Source organism: Protopterus annectens, chromosome 8.part0 (assembly GCF_019279795.1).
Source record: "Protopterus annectens isolate FY-2018-M chromosome 8.part0, PAN1.0, whole genome shotgun sequence".
Taxonomy (NCBI): Eukaryota; Metazoa; Chordata; order Ceratodontiformes; family Protopteridae; genus Protopterus; species Protopterus annectens.
Window position 1 is genome coordinate 448,839,902 of NC_056741.1, and position 12,160 is coordinate 448,852,061.

Here is a 12,160-nt window from a genome sequence, read left to right on the forward strand (position 1 = left end):
GGAAGTGAACATTCTAGGTCTAGGAATGTCATTGTTCCTCTGTCCTTCAGAACAGTCATTGAATATAATGCTTTCTTTGGCATGCATATTTCCTTGAATATAATGCTTTCTTGGGCATGCATATTTCCTGACTCTTGGAAGTCTCACAGATGTCCCAGGTATGTCTTGCATGGACCTACTCAAAGCCCTATCACTACACCTTGTAGCCTACTAAGAGCTGACCTGTCTAGTACTGGGTCAGAGGATGCCTTGAAAGCCAGGGTTTCCTGCAAATCAAATGTCATCTGAAATAAGTGTAGGGTTATATTCAGGTTTTACACCAACAATGTTTTTTCAAGGGACACTTGAATCTTGGAGGGTACTGCTGCTATGAAACACTCCCCATGACTTGAAACAAAATTCATCCCTGTCCATGGTCAAATGCAGCTTTGATGTGCAGAGGGTAAACTATTTACCCCAAGACTGCTCCCAAGTGCCCATACACGTTCTCTCAAATTATCTATGGCATGATCCCAGTTATTCTCAGATAATTATTGATCATGGTATGGGTAAGGCTAATCTCCAACCAAATAAAATAGGTTAATAGCACAAAAATTAGCTATGCTTAAAAGGTCACTAGCAGCAGTCTGACAGATGTCCTTCAAGAATGCAACTGCAGTCCTTACATATGGGTTGTCCTGCCTCAGGCAGCCCTTCGGTCGGCCGGATTCCAAAGTCTGGGTCTGGCGTCGGCTGTCGCCTCTTCCCCGACGTCTGAGCAGCTGGGGTACAAAAGCATCAGCCGACGCCATCTTCTCCAGTCTTTCTTGCCGCGCGGCGCCAGAAGCAGTTCACAAGTGCCAGTCGGCCAGCTCCTGTGTTTTCAGATCCAAAAAGCTAAGTACCCCGTTGGGGAACCTTTTCTTGCCTCAGCCGATTGTCGGATAAAACTGCAAAAGTTAATTGCTTGTCTTGTGGTAAACTAAGTCCTCTTCAGGACTTCCATTCTTACTGCCTTCCCTGCCTCTGCCCAGACCTGGCACAGGCCAGACCACGACGTCTCGGCCTGTGCTTGCTTTAATAAGCGCACACTTAGGCGCCGGGCAGAATTTGCTGAAGACTTTTGGGGGGGGGGGGATTACTCCTATATCATGCCGTCGAACTACCGACTGCACATATTTCCAAAAAAGGAAGGACCGGGACCGACATTCACGGCCCGTGACTTCGACAGACACCACGCTAAAGCCTGCCATGAGTGCATCTGTCTCTTCGGAGGCGGTAATTCAACCACTCCAGGCAGACTACACCGCTTTACCACACACTTCGGTCCCGGAGGCTACCCCAGTGCCGGTTGTTTTCCCTCCTGAAACCGAAGCCCAAGATTTGCCTGACACCATACCGGTGGACAAAGTTACTCCAGCACTTGGGGCAGCTAGGCCTCCTGTGTCTGTCCATCAAGGCCTACACACGTGCTAAGGCTGCCAGCCAGGCTGTCTCACCCTCCTAAATCTTTTTCACAGGGTCCCACTTCTGATAAACAGATCATGACTTTAGCTGCAGATCTAATTTCTTTAATCAGGGGCGCTCAGGCTCATCCAGACAGAGGTTCTCAGCCGCCTTCAGACAAAAGGCCTAGGGTTGAGCAGACAGATACCCTTTCCTCAGATGAAGCCTCTGAGTCGGGCCATTCTGATTCCCAGGAAGAATCCTTCCCGGCCTACGAGGATTCTGATGCTGATGAATCCATTCCCTCTGCCTCTCCTGCTGAGGATATTTCTTTCGGGTAAATTCTCCACTCATAGCATTTTCAGTGGCAGGGCCAGGATTTCTCAGACTCAGGAAAAGGCTTCGGACTTTCCTTAAGTTACCCCAGCACAGGCCTTTAGCTATACCCCCAGTGTTAGATGTATTGGATGATGTGTTCAGACTCCAGTACTTCTCCTGATTCTCTCCCTCTTGCTCCTGTCAAGCCAGACTGATATTACAGGGTTCCTGAAACACACAAACATCTCTTAAGGCCCACTCTGTTGATCTAGAAACTTTCTCAGGGGCCCAAAGGAGTGGCCACTTCCACGGCCAAAAATCCTTTGCCCGCAGACAGGGAATCTAGGTCCCTGGAGAGGTGGGGTAAAAAAGTTTATACCTCATCCACCCTTGCCATGAGGGCACTTAACTGTCTTTTTCATATGTTTCAGTATCAGGATTTCTTGATGGATGATTTGCAGAAAGTTAGCCTCTCCTGAGCCTTTAGATAGGCCTTGCAGGATTTGGTTCATAATACTCAGCAGGTTAGCAATCATTTTCTTCAGTGTGGTTATGCATTGGAAGCTTCATGTAGGGCAGCTATGACGGGGGCCGTCATATGTAGACATGCTTGGTTGAAAGAACAGACATTGCCAGATCATGTTAAAGTAAAGCTTCTAGATGCACCTCTGGAAAAAGACTAGCTATTTGGTGCTAATGCACAGGGTGTGTTGAAATCAATTGAGGAAAAGACTAAATCAGTACAAAGTCAGATTTCCTCCAGGTTCAGCCACCGAGGTTCAGTAGGAATTGGCCTTCGAAGAATTGGTCCTTTCCAGACACTGACAAGTTCCAAAGGGGAAAAACAGGCGTGCTCTAGGTAGAGGGCAATACCGAGGCTCCTACAAGGGGCCGTCAATGGCAACCAACTAATCGGTGAAGTGGGGCATAGACTTCTACTGCTCCACAGGGACAGTCACAATGACTTGACTTTGACACCGCCGACCAAGGCTCAAAGAAGCACCTTTAGGCGGAAAATTATCTTTATTTTCAAAAAATTGGCACGTTTTTACAAAGGACAAATGGATTTTGGACATAATAGACAAAGGTTACAGGTTCCACTTCCATACCTTACCAACAAGACAAGGCATGCCAGACCTGCCACAAAATCAAAGGGCAGAGGCACTCGTACAAGTTTCAAAGCGGCTACAAATCAAAGCAATAGAAAAGGTTCCTCAGGAACAAGGCCAGGGATTCTACTCAAGATTGTTCCTTGTTCCAGGAAAAGCAATGGAGAGCTATACTGGACTTGTCCGCTCTAAACACTTTTCTTGTGCCAAAATTCGAAATGCTGACATTACAGCAACTTCTTCCCATGCTGGGCAAGGGGTCTTCGCTGGTTACTCTGGACCTCAAGGAGGCATACCTGCATGTCCCAATCAGACACAGCTGCAGAAGATACCTCAGATTTCTTGCAGGGTCAGAGCATTATCAATTCTCAGCATTGCCTTTTGGCTTATCTACTGCGCCCAGAGTATTCTTGAAATGCCTGGCATCAGTAATTGCACATTGCAGACCCCAGGGGATACAAATATACCCTTACCTGGACTGCCTTATACAAGCGGACAGCAAGCAAGCCTTGATAAGAAACTTGGACTGTCATTCACTTACTACAGGCTTTGGGATACACAGTCAACATTCAAAAATCAAGACTACTGCCATCCCAACAAATAATTTTTCTAGGAGCCAAACTGGACACACTCAAAAATGGCTTTCCTCACAGAAGAAAAACCAGAACAATTACCAGATTACTTCAAAAGCCTAGCAAAGCTCACCCAGATGACTGCAAGGAAAATCCTGCATCTTGCATTCTTCTGATTCCACTGGCAAGACTACACATGAACTACAATGGTACCTAAAGTTTCTCAACACAGCCACAACTTAGAAGCTATTCCACGTCTACAAAAGGAATTTCTGTGGTGGGCACAAGCAAGCCAGCTAAACAAAGGCATGTCTTTCAAACCTCAAGCAAGCCAAACCATTACAGCAGACGCCTCAGATCATGGATGGGGGGTGCACATGGAGGGCAGATGCATTCAAGGACAATGGGCACCCCAAGAATTGCATCTGCACATCAATCAGATGTTGGCAGTGCTTCATGCAATCGAATCCTTCAGAAAATTTCTTCAGCAAGGTCATCTGCTAATAAAGATAGACAACACCACTTATGTGGTACATACAGGGAGGCACCCATTCTTACCCACTCTGCAGACCAACAATGACTCTTTGGGAAAAGTCCCTGAAACTGAACATACAGTTGCAATCCCAGTTTGTCCCAGGCAAGGACAATGTTCTGGCGGACAGTCTCTAAGCAGAAACATTATGGACCCGCACGAATGGATGTTGCATCCAGACATTTTTTCACAAATAACTTATGCATGGGGAAGGCCGGACCTAAATCTCTTTGCCTCACACCTCAATCATCATCTGAAGTTCTGCTCAAGGACACACCATCCTCAAGCCTGGAGAATGGATGCTCTCTCCTTCCGCTGGAATTCTCTAACAATCTATGCTTTTCTCTACCATTAATGACCAAGGTGTTACTGAAGATCAAAGCAGAACAACCAAAAGGCATTTTGATAGCTCCAGACTGGCCAAGACAGCACTGGTATCTATTACTAAGGAGCATAACTCGCACCAAGCCGTGGCTCCTGCCTCAGTGGCCTCTGCTTATATCTCAGCACAATTACAGGACAGTTCCTCCCAACCTGCAAACATTGCAACTAATAGCTTGGAGGGTTCCATGACTTCTCCCCATATCTCTCTCTCTCTCTCTCTCTCTCTCTCCAAAAAAGTTCAAGAGATCTTACTGGAAGTGCGCAGGCCTTCCACCAGAAAAACTTATTCAGCCAAATGGAAGAGATTCAACATCTGGAATGCCAACAAGGGTCAGGATGCGTCAGTAATGAGCATGCCACAGATACTAGAATACTTGGCAGAAATGCTGCACAATGGCCTTTCATATTCTTCCATAAAAATACACGCTTCAGCAATTTCAGCAAAATACAACTGTGATCCACCTGTGTTTTCGCATCCTTTGCTAAGACAGTTTCTAAGAGGTATAAAGAATATTAAACCTCCAAGAAAACCACCAGTGCCTGCATGGGACCTCAATTTAGTCTTGGAAAATAACTCTTCCTCCTTTTGAGCCAGCAGCATCTTCAGAATTGCAAATTCTCTCCTGGAAAACAGTTTCTGTTGGCAATTCAAGAAGAGTTTCAGAGATACAGGCCCTCATGGCAGTACCTCCATTTCTCATTTTCCATCAGGACGGAGTCTTTTTAAGAACCAGTCCTTCCTTCATGCCAAAAGTGATATCCAGGGTTTCTCTAAATCAAGTAATTCACCTGCCTACTTTCTTTCCCAATCCTCAAAATAAAGGAGAAAAGCTTCTGCACACTTTGGACATACACAGGCAATTGCGCTACTACTTGGACAGAACAAAGGCCAACAAAGTCTGACCAACTATTTGTAGCTTACGCTGCTGGAGTACAAGGAAAGGCAATTTCCAAAAAAACAATTTCAAAATTGATTGGAAACAGATTCTGCTATCCTTTCCATGGAAAAGGTGTGCCAGCCAATATCTGGCCACACTCCACCAGAGCCACAGCCACCTCCACAGCCTTTCTAAGAGGGGTGGCTACAAAGGACATTCTAGAAGCTGCTACATGGAGCTCCGTGCATACATTTTCCAAGCACTACAACCTGCCTTTATATTCCAGATCCCGAGCAGGCTTTGCTTCTGCAGTCCTGCAGGGCATTTTAGCTACACCATCCTTATCTTGGATCCTACCACCCCCAGCTTGGCTATGGTATTCAACCCATATGTCAGGACTGCAGTTGCATTCTTGAAGGACATAGTACAGTTTTGTACCTACCATAAATGTAGATGTCAGATATGCAACTGCATTGCCATTAATCTCACTTTCTTATCTTACTCATTCAGTCCATCTGATCAGACCTGCAGGTCTGTCACAAGCTACTTTATCCTAGGTGGCATCATGGCAGTTTGCCTTTTCAAGGGAAAGGCAAAGGAGTCCAGAGGTCTGGAAATGCTATCCAATTTGTAGCTCTTAACGAAGGTATGCAAAGACAACAGTGGCAACCTTGCAGAGCTATCTAAGAACATTTTGAAGAGGTGGAATGGGCTGTAGGCAGAGTTTTAAACTAGGCCAAGTCTCACTTGGAAAAGGGAACCTTTTACTCTGCCTAGTTTGTTGGATGCAAGGGAGATGGAACAGTTGTAAGGCTTTGGTTCTATGTTTATCCATGCAGAACATTTTATCCCTTACTGGTATGGCTGAGAAGGAACATCTTGCTGACACACTCCCTGGTTTTAAGACAGGTTAATGCAGAGTAATGCCCAGTTTTAGTGGAACACCACGACTCTTCAAAAACTCTTCCAGCAGGAGTACCAGAATTGGTCTCCCACAAGGACTTTATTGTAGCAGAAGCAGATTGTAACTGGCTTTAATACCTCCAGAACTAGACTGATCCCCTTGGATCAGGTTATCTGTTGGATGATCAGGTTATCTGTTGGATGGCTTTGGACAAAGTCCCTTTGAGGAAAGCTTTAGACCTTGTGTAAGAGTACAAGGAGTCCAGTGTGAAAGTGAATTGACTGGGAGAGATCAGATCCGGAGTCAAATGTATCAGGAAGCAGTGTGTATGGGTAGGATCTGAAAAATAAGTATGTACTCACCATAATGTTCCATGTTCAATTTTTTCACTCTGCCTGTAAAAAAGCTCGAGCCTCCACTGGCTCATGATTACACCCTATCCCATCATGCACAGGGACGTATACCCAGATCTGGTTTGCAAATACTATAGTTAATGCCTCTAAAATATAGCTATATCCAAGAAGAGATGCAGAATATTTCCAATTTTTGCAAGGACACCACTTGATCCTCCAGGAGTGAAGATGGGGGAAGAAGGGTGGGACTCTAATGAAGGAAGATGGACAAAATTGGAACATTTTGGTGAGTACACAACTTGCTGTTGTCCTGTCTCGCCTTCATTCATTGCTGGTTGGGACAGAGTGCTTAGCACCTTTTTCTTGGGTGGCTCAAGGGAAAATGCTCTTCAGAACTGTCTATCCAAAGGGAGCCCTGTTCCTGGAGGTCAAAATCTACTTTGTAATGAGTGATAAAAGGTATGAGGCTTTACCCATGTTACTGCTCCACAAATTCAATCCATGTGTAACCTTGCCTGAAAGGCCAACGAGGGTGCTATATAGCTCTTGTGGAGTGACCTTTTACTTTCCCTGGAAGTTCTCTAATGAGCACTAATGCTGCAGACTGATGGCAACCTGTGGGTCTGAGTGACCAGCTGTGTTTTGCCATGGTCTGAGCAAGCCTTGTCCAGATGGTTGGCTGTTTGCGTTTTCTTTGGAGTCCACAGGACATGGGGGTGGGGGGGTATTTCAGTCTGAATTATGGTGGCTGGAACCTATCAAACTGTTTTAATTACTGCTTATCTTTTTGGACGTTGCCAGTAGCATCCTCCCATGTTCTGACTTTAGATGTGTATGCCTGCAGTATGAATTCTTGTGAGCTTGAGGCCAAGGACTTGAGGCTATCGACACCCTGTCTGCTGTATTGCCAAGCCTTTTTTTCATGCCCAGGGTAGTAAAAGGGTCTTTCATCCTTGTTCTGTTAACTTGTAAAGTTAGGCATGGTTGAGACTTCACTCCCTGGATGTGCACGGACAACTTTAATTGTACCTTGGAAAAACTGAACCCTAGGTAAATCAGCTTGCCTTCCATCTAGAAAGGTAAGTTAGGTGTATCTAAATATCCTATCTAACTGGATCTCAATCCATTTTTTCTTCAAGATTCTCTCCACCTGTTGAGCCCACTCCATCAAAGCAGTATTTGGTGCCTTCTGTGGATGCGTTTTCCTAGATAAAGGGCTTTGTTCTGGATTGGTAACCCTTGTCTATAGTCCATTTATTCTACCCAACCTTAAAGATGTGGGAATCCATCCAACAGTATTGGAAATGTGGGAATCCATCCAACAGTATTGGAAATATTGCAACAGTGATCTAAGAGCACATTAAAGTTGAGCAAGAACTTAACAGTATATGAATGTTCTACTGATCGCTGTTGCAGTATTGTACCTGTCCTTTTAGCTGATTTTAGTTTATTGCGGTTTACTCCACTTCAGGATTCCTGGCCTTGGTCAGATCTTGTGCTCTTACATCTGGTTATGTACCCCTCTGATCATAGGCTGTCATGCTGGATGTGTAAGCATATAGATTTTTGGCTTTAAAATGCTAGACATCTGGCTACCGCAGTGAGGGTAACCCATCAGTATTGGAATACTGCAATGGTCAATGTGACATCTACTGCTATTGTAAGCTCTTAATTTCTGTAATATAAGCTTGTAACATTCCTCTCTACCCCCAAGTTTTGTTTTGGGAGTGGTTCCAACCCCTTTTTGCGACACTGTCTCTTCCTCGTATCTTAACCCCATTTGGTGTCCAGCTCCCCATCTTTTTTCCTCAAAGGGGAAGAGCCTAAACATTATTTCATGGTATAATCTGACCAGTAGCTGGGAATCTAGCATGTTCTCATTATGATTAGATAATGTTTTGGATATCTGTAGTTATGAAGACTGCTTGCACAGTTGTACTTTTTACGTAGTGTATGAATATGAGCTGACTTTATTACATGGAACTATTGCCACTTATGTTTAATTCATAATTTATCTAAAATTTAACTGAATTCTCTCTTGATATTTCTTAGAGCACTTCACAGCATCAGATTTTTTTTACCCCAATGACGTGAGGAATTCCACCCATCGTACGAGACCCAGATGGAAGTGCTTCAGTGCAGTATTGGACCAAACTGAAGGCGCCTTCAATGTCACTTTTTGTACTTAGGACTGGTTTTATTTATGTTCAAGATGTTTTGTTTACTGCGCAATAAATGTTTGTTCCTTTTATCAGTTGAGTTATTGATTCTGTTTCACTGTTGCAGTAATCACATTTGGGTTATCCTGCCAGAAGTAGCATTCAGTTGGCCTGAATACCAGAGGCTTGGTATTTCTGTCTGTTGCTGAACGACTGACGTCAGGTCGTCTGTATAAAATCAGGCAGCAGACACCATTAAATCGGTCTTTCTTGCCTAGGAGCCTGAAGCAGTACAAGAGTGCCAGTCGGCCACTACCTGAGTTTAGTTTCTGAATTGAAGTTGGTCTTCTAAAGCCAAATATCCCATTGGGGATCCTTTTTTCTTGCTCTAACAGATTGTCAGTCAACAATTGTCTTGCCTATGGAAAGCAAGTACCGCACAGACTCACTGTCGTGATTAGGCCCAGACCACAACCTCCCCTTTTGCTTTTGTGCTTTAATGCCAGAACTGTACTTTATTGGGCCCTTTTTGTAGCTAGATATTTTTGCTGTCTTAATTCCACTATGGCTTTGGTAAGCCATCCAACTACGGATCTTGCGAAAAAACACAAGGATAAAGACAAAACCGCACTGGTCCAAAACTGCTGACTATGCTTCCGGTAAGCTAGTCTGTTCTCCCTGTTGTCCGCTTCTGTGGATTTGCAGGCCACTACAGAGACACTAGTCTGGTATGCTGCAAGACTCCTTTTCAACTTAGGGTTCTGCAGATGTTTCTACCTTGGATGGGTCTGGAGTTGCTGAGCAGGCATTGGCTTCTGAGGAAGTACTTCACACTAACAGTACTTGACTGACTTTCGCGTTTTCAGTTCTTTTGAAAACTGCCAAGTTTAAGGCCCAGGGTACGAACCACACCCAATTAAAGACCCAAGCTCGGGCACCATCTCTTGCCTCAGTCTCAAATGCTTAAAAAATGGCGGAATACCTTTATAATGCTTATAAGGGGAAGCCAGGCTACCCCTTCCAAGTGACTTTTTCCCCAGTAGTTTAATCTGAACGAGTCCAACTGCATCTGAATATGAAGATATCCTCTCTGCTTATGAGGATTTTCCACCAGAGTACTTTTCCTTTGGGGAAATGCTACATACTTTAAGGGAGCATTTCCATTGGGAATGTGAGGATTATCCTCAGTCACACAGGGAATTCTTCGATGTTCCATAGCACAGACCTCTGGCCATTCCTCCCGTCTTGGATGTGGATGATTTTATGGAATAGTCTGACCTCCCTCCTGCTCCCAGGAAACCTGACTGGTATTGGTCCCAGACTCTCAAATTTCTTTTCAAAAGTCCTGCTGACCCAGAGGTCATCTCTCAAGGACCTAAAGGAATCAAAGCAACTTCAGCTAAGAACATATGGGGTAAAGTATACACCTCTGCTACTCTTGATATTAGAGCATTAAATTGTCAGTTCCACATGCTGAAATGGCAACATACCATGGAACTCAAACAATCTTTTCCTGGTGTGCAGAAAAGTTACAAGTTAATGCATTCTGCAAGTCAAAACTAAAAACCCCTTACAATGTAGTTTTGGCGCTTTAGAAGCATCTTGCAGAGCAGCAGACACCGGTTCTGTCCTTGGAAGTCATGCTTGGCTTAAACAGACCTTGCCAGCCCATGTCCTATCCAAACTACTGGGCGCGCACCCTTGCACAAAGACAACTTATTTGGCACCAAGGCAGAAGAGGTCTTAAAAACGAGCTAAATCTATGCAGACTAGGCCTCCAATCACTGGTCCTTTCCTGCCTCCTCCAGGCCAGCCCAGACCAAGCAGAAGCAGAGCCCCCAGACAACAACCCCAGGGAATGCAGAGATCTAAGCAATGGAGTTTCTCCTTCATAACCAGGGAGTGCAAAGCCACCCCCTTGGTGAAAACTCCATGACTTTTTACTTCCACCCCCTCCCTCTGCCCACTTGCCGGTGCCCTTGGAAAGCTTTCCCTCTGCCCACTTGCTTGTTCCCTTGGAAAGCTCTCCTTCCACGCAAGCAACTGGGCCACCATTACAAACTACCACTGGGTCCTGAGTGTCCCAGGGATACAGATTTTATTTCTACTCTGCCAGCCCCAAAAGGGTTCCCAGATCTTCCTCCAAACCAGTAGGCAGAGGCCAAAAAGCAAGTCATTTGTCTGCTCTACATGAAGGCAATAGAGCATGTTTCTGCAGAACAGATGGGCAAGGTTTCTATTCCAGACTTCCTGGTACACAAGATGGCACATGGTGCCCCATCCTCTTTCCATTCTAAATCTTTCTGGTTATACCAAAATTCAAAATGCTCATCCTTCAGCAGCTTCCAAGAATGCCTGGTTAGCCACCAGAGACCAAAGATGCCTACCTAGACATCCTAGTCAGTCGTGCAGGAAATACGTTTCAGGGCAGGATCAATGCACACTGTCCTTCAAGGATGCATCTGCAGTCCTAACATATGGGTTGTCCTGCCTCAGGCAGCCCTTCGGTCGGCTGGATTCCAAAGTCTGGGTCTGGCCTCGGCTGATGTCGCACTTCACCCGACGTCATAGCTGCTGTTTATTGGGTATAAAGGCATCAGCCGACGCCATTTTCCTCAGTCTTTCTTGCCGCGTGGTGCCCGAAGCAGAAGCTGTTCGCAAGTGCCGGTCGGTCAGATCCAGAGATTTCTCCTACTGAAGACTTCTAAAAAGCGAAGTACCCCGTTGGGGACTCTTTCTTGCCTCAGCCGATGTCAGAAAAAGTATATAATTGTTTAACTTGTGGGAAACAAATACCTCATAAGGATTTCCACTCTTCCTTGCTTAGGCCCAGACCACGATGTATCGGCTTGTCTAGCCTGTGCTTCCTTCAACCGACTGACACTTAGACGTCGGTCGGAGTTTGCAGAGGAGTTTTTTGGTCCCGCTTTTGCTTACAAAATGCCGTCGGAGACTCCGGCTACACAAATAGCTAAAAACCGCAAGGAAAAGTACCAACACTCACGGCCCGTGGTTTCGGCTGAAACCACGGTTGGGCCAACTGCGAGTGTCTGTTTCGGCTGAAACCGAGCCCCCGGTTCTTCGGCTGAAAGCATGCCTCCTATGGCCGAGGCCTCACAGACCATGGTCTAATCCGCTACTGAAATTACTGCTACAGAAGCAGGCACCCAGGATTTCAGATACTATTCCTTTAGACATCTACCCCTGCACGTGGGGCTGCTAGACCCCCTGCTTCTATGTCCATCAAGGCTTTTGCCAGGGCTAAAGCAGCTAAATCTTCTAAGGCCTTACCTGCTAAAACTCCCACACATAGGCCTACCTCTAGTTCACAAATACTCAGCCTGGCTGAGGATCTCATTTCTTTGATCAGGGGATCCCAACCTCACCCAGACAGGGCCTCTCATCCCCCTTCAGATAAGAGGCCTAGGGCTGAACCACTGGAACCAGTCTCTACAGACTATTCCTCCGAGGATTCTGACATTACAGACCCTCAGGAAGGCCCATATTCTCCTTATGAGGATTCTGA

The 12,160-nt window shown here is 45.5% G+C and overlaps 1 protein-coding gene across 1 annotated transcript in view; it reads left to right on the forward strand.

Annotated features, from left to right (window-relative positions):
- Nucleotides 1–8,726, forward strand: part of ILF2 (interleukin enhancer binding factor 2) — a 140,267-nt gene extending 131,541 nt beyond the window's left edge. The window contains exon 15 of the mRNA XM_044079968.1: nt 8,528–8,726. The gene's annotated coding sequence lies outside the window, so the exon portion shown is untranslated. The remainder of the gene's footprint in view (nt 1–8,527) is intronic.
- The last annotated feature ends 3,434 nt before the right edge of the window (nt 8,727–12,160 follow it).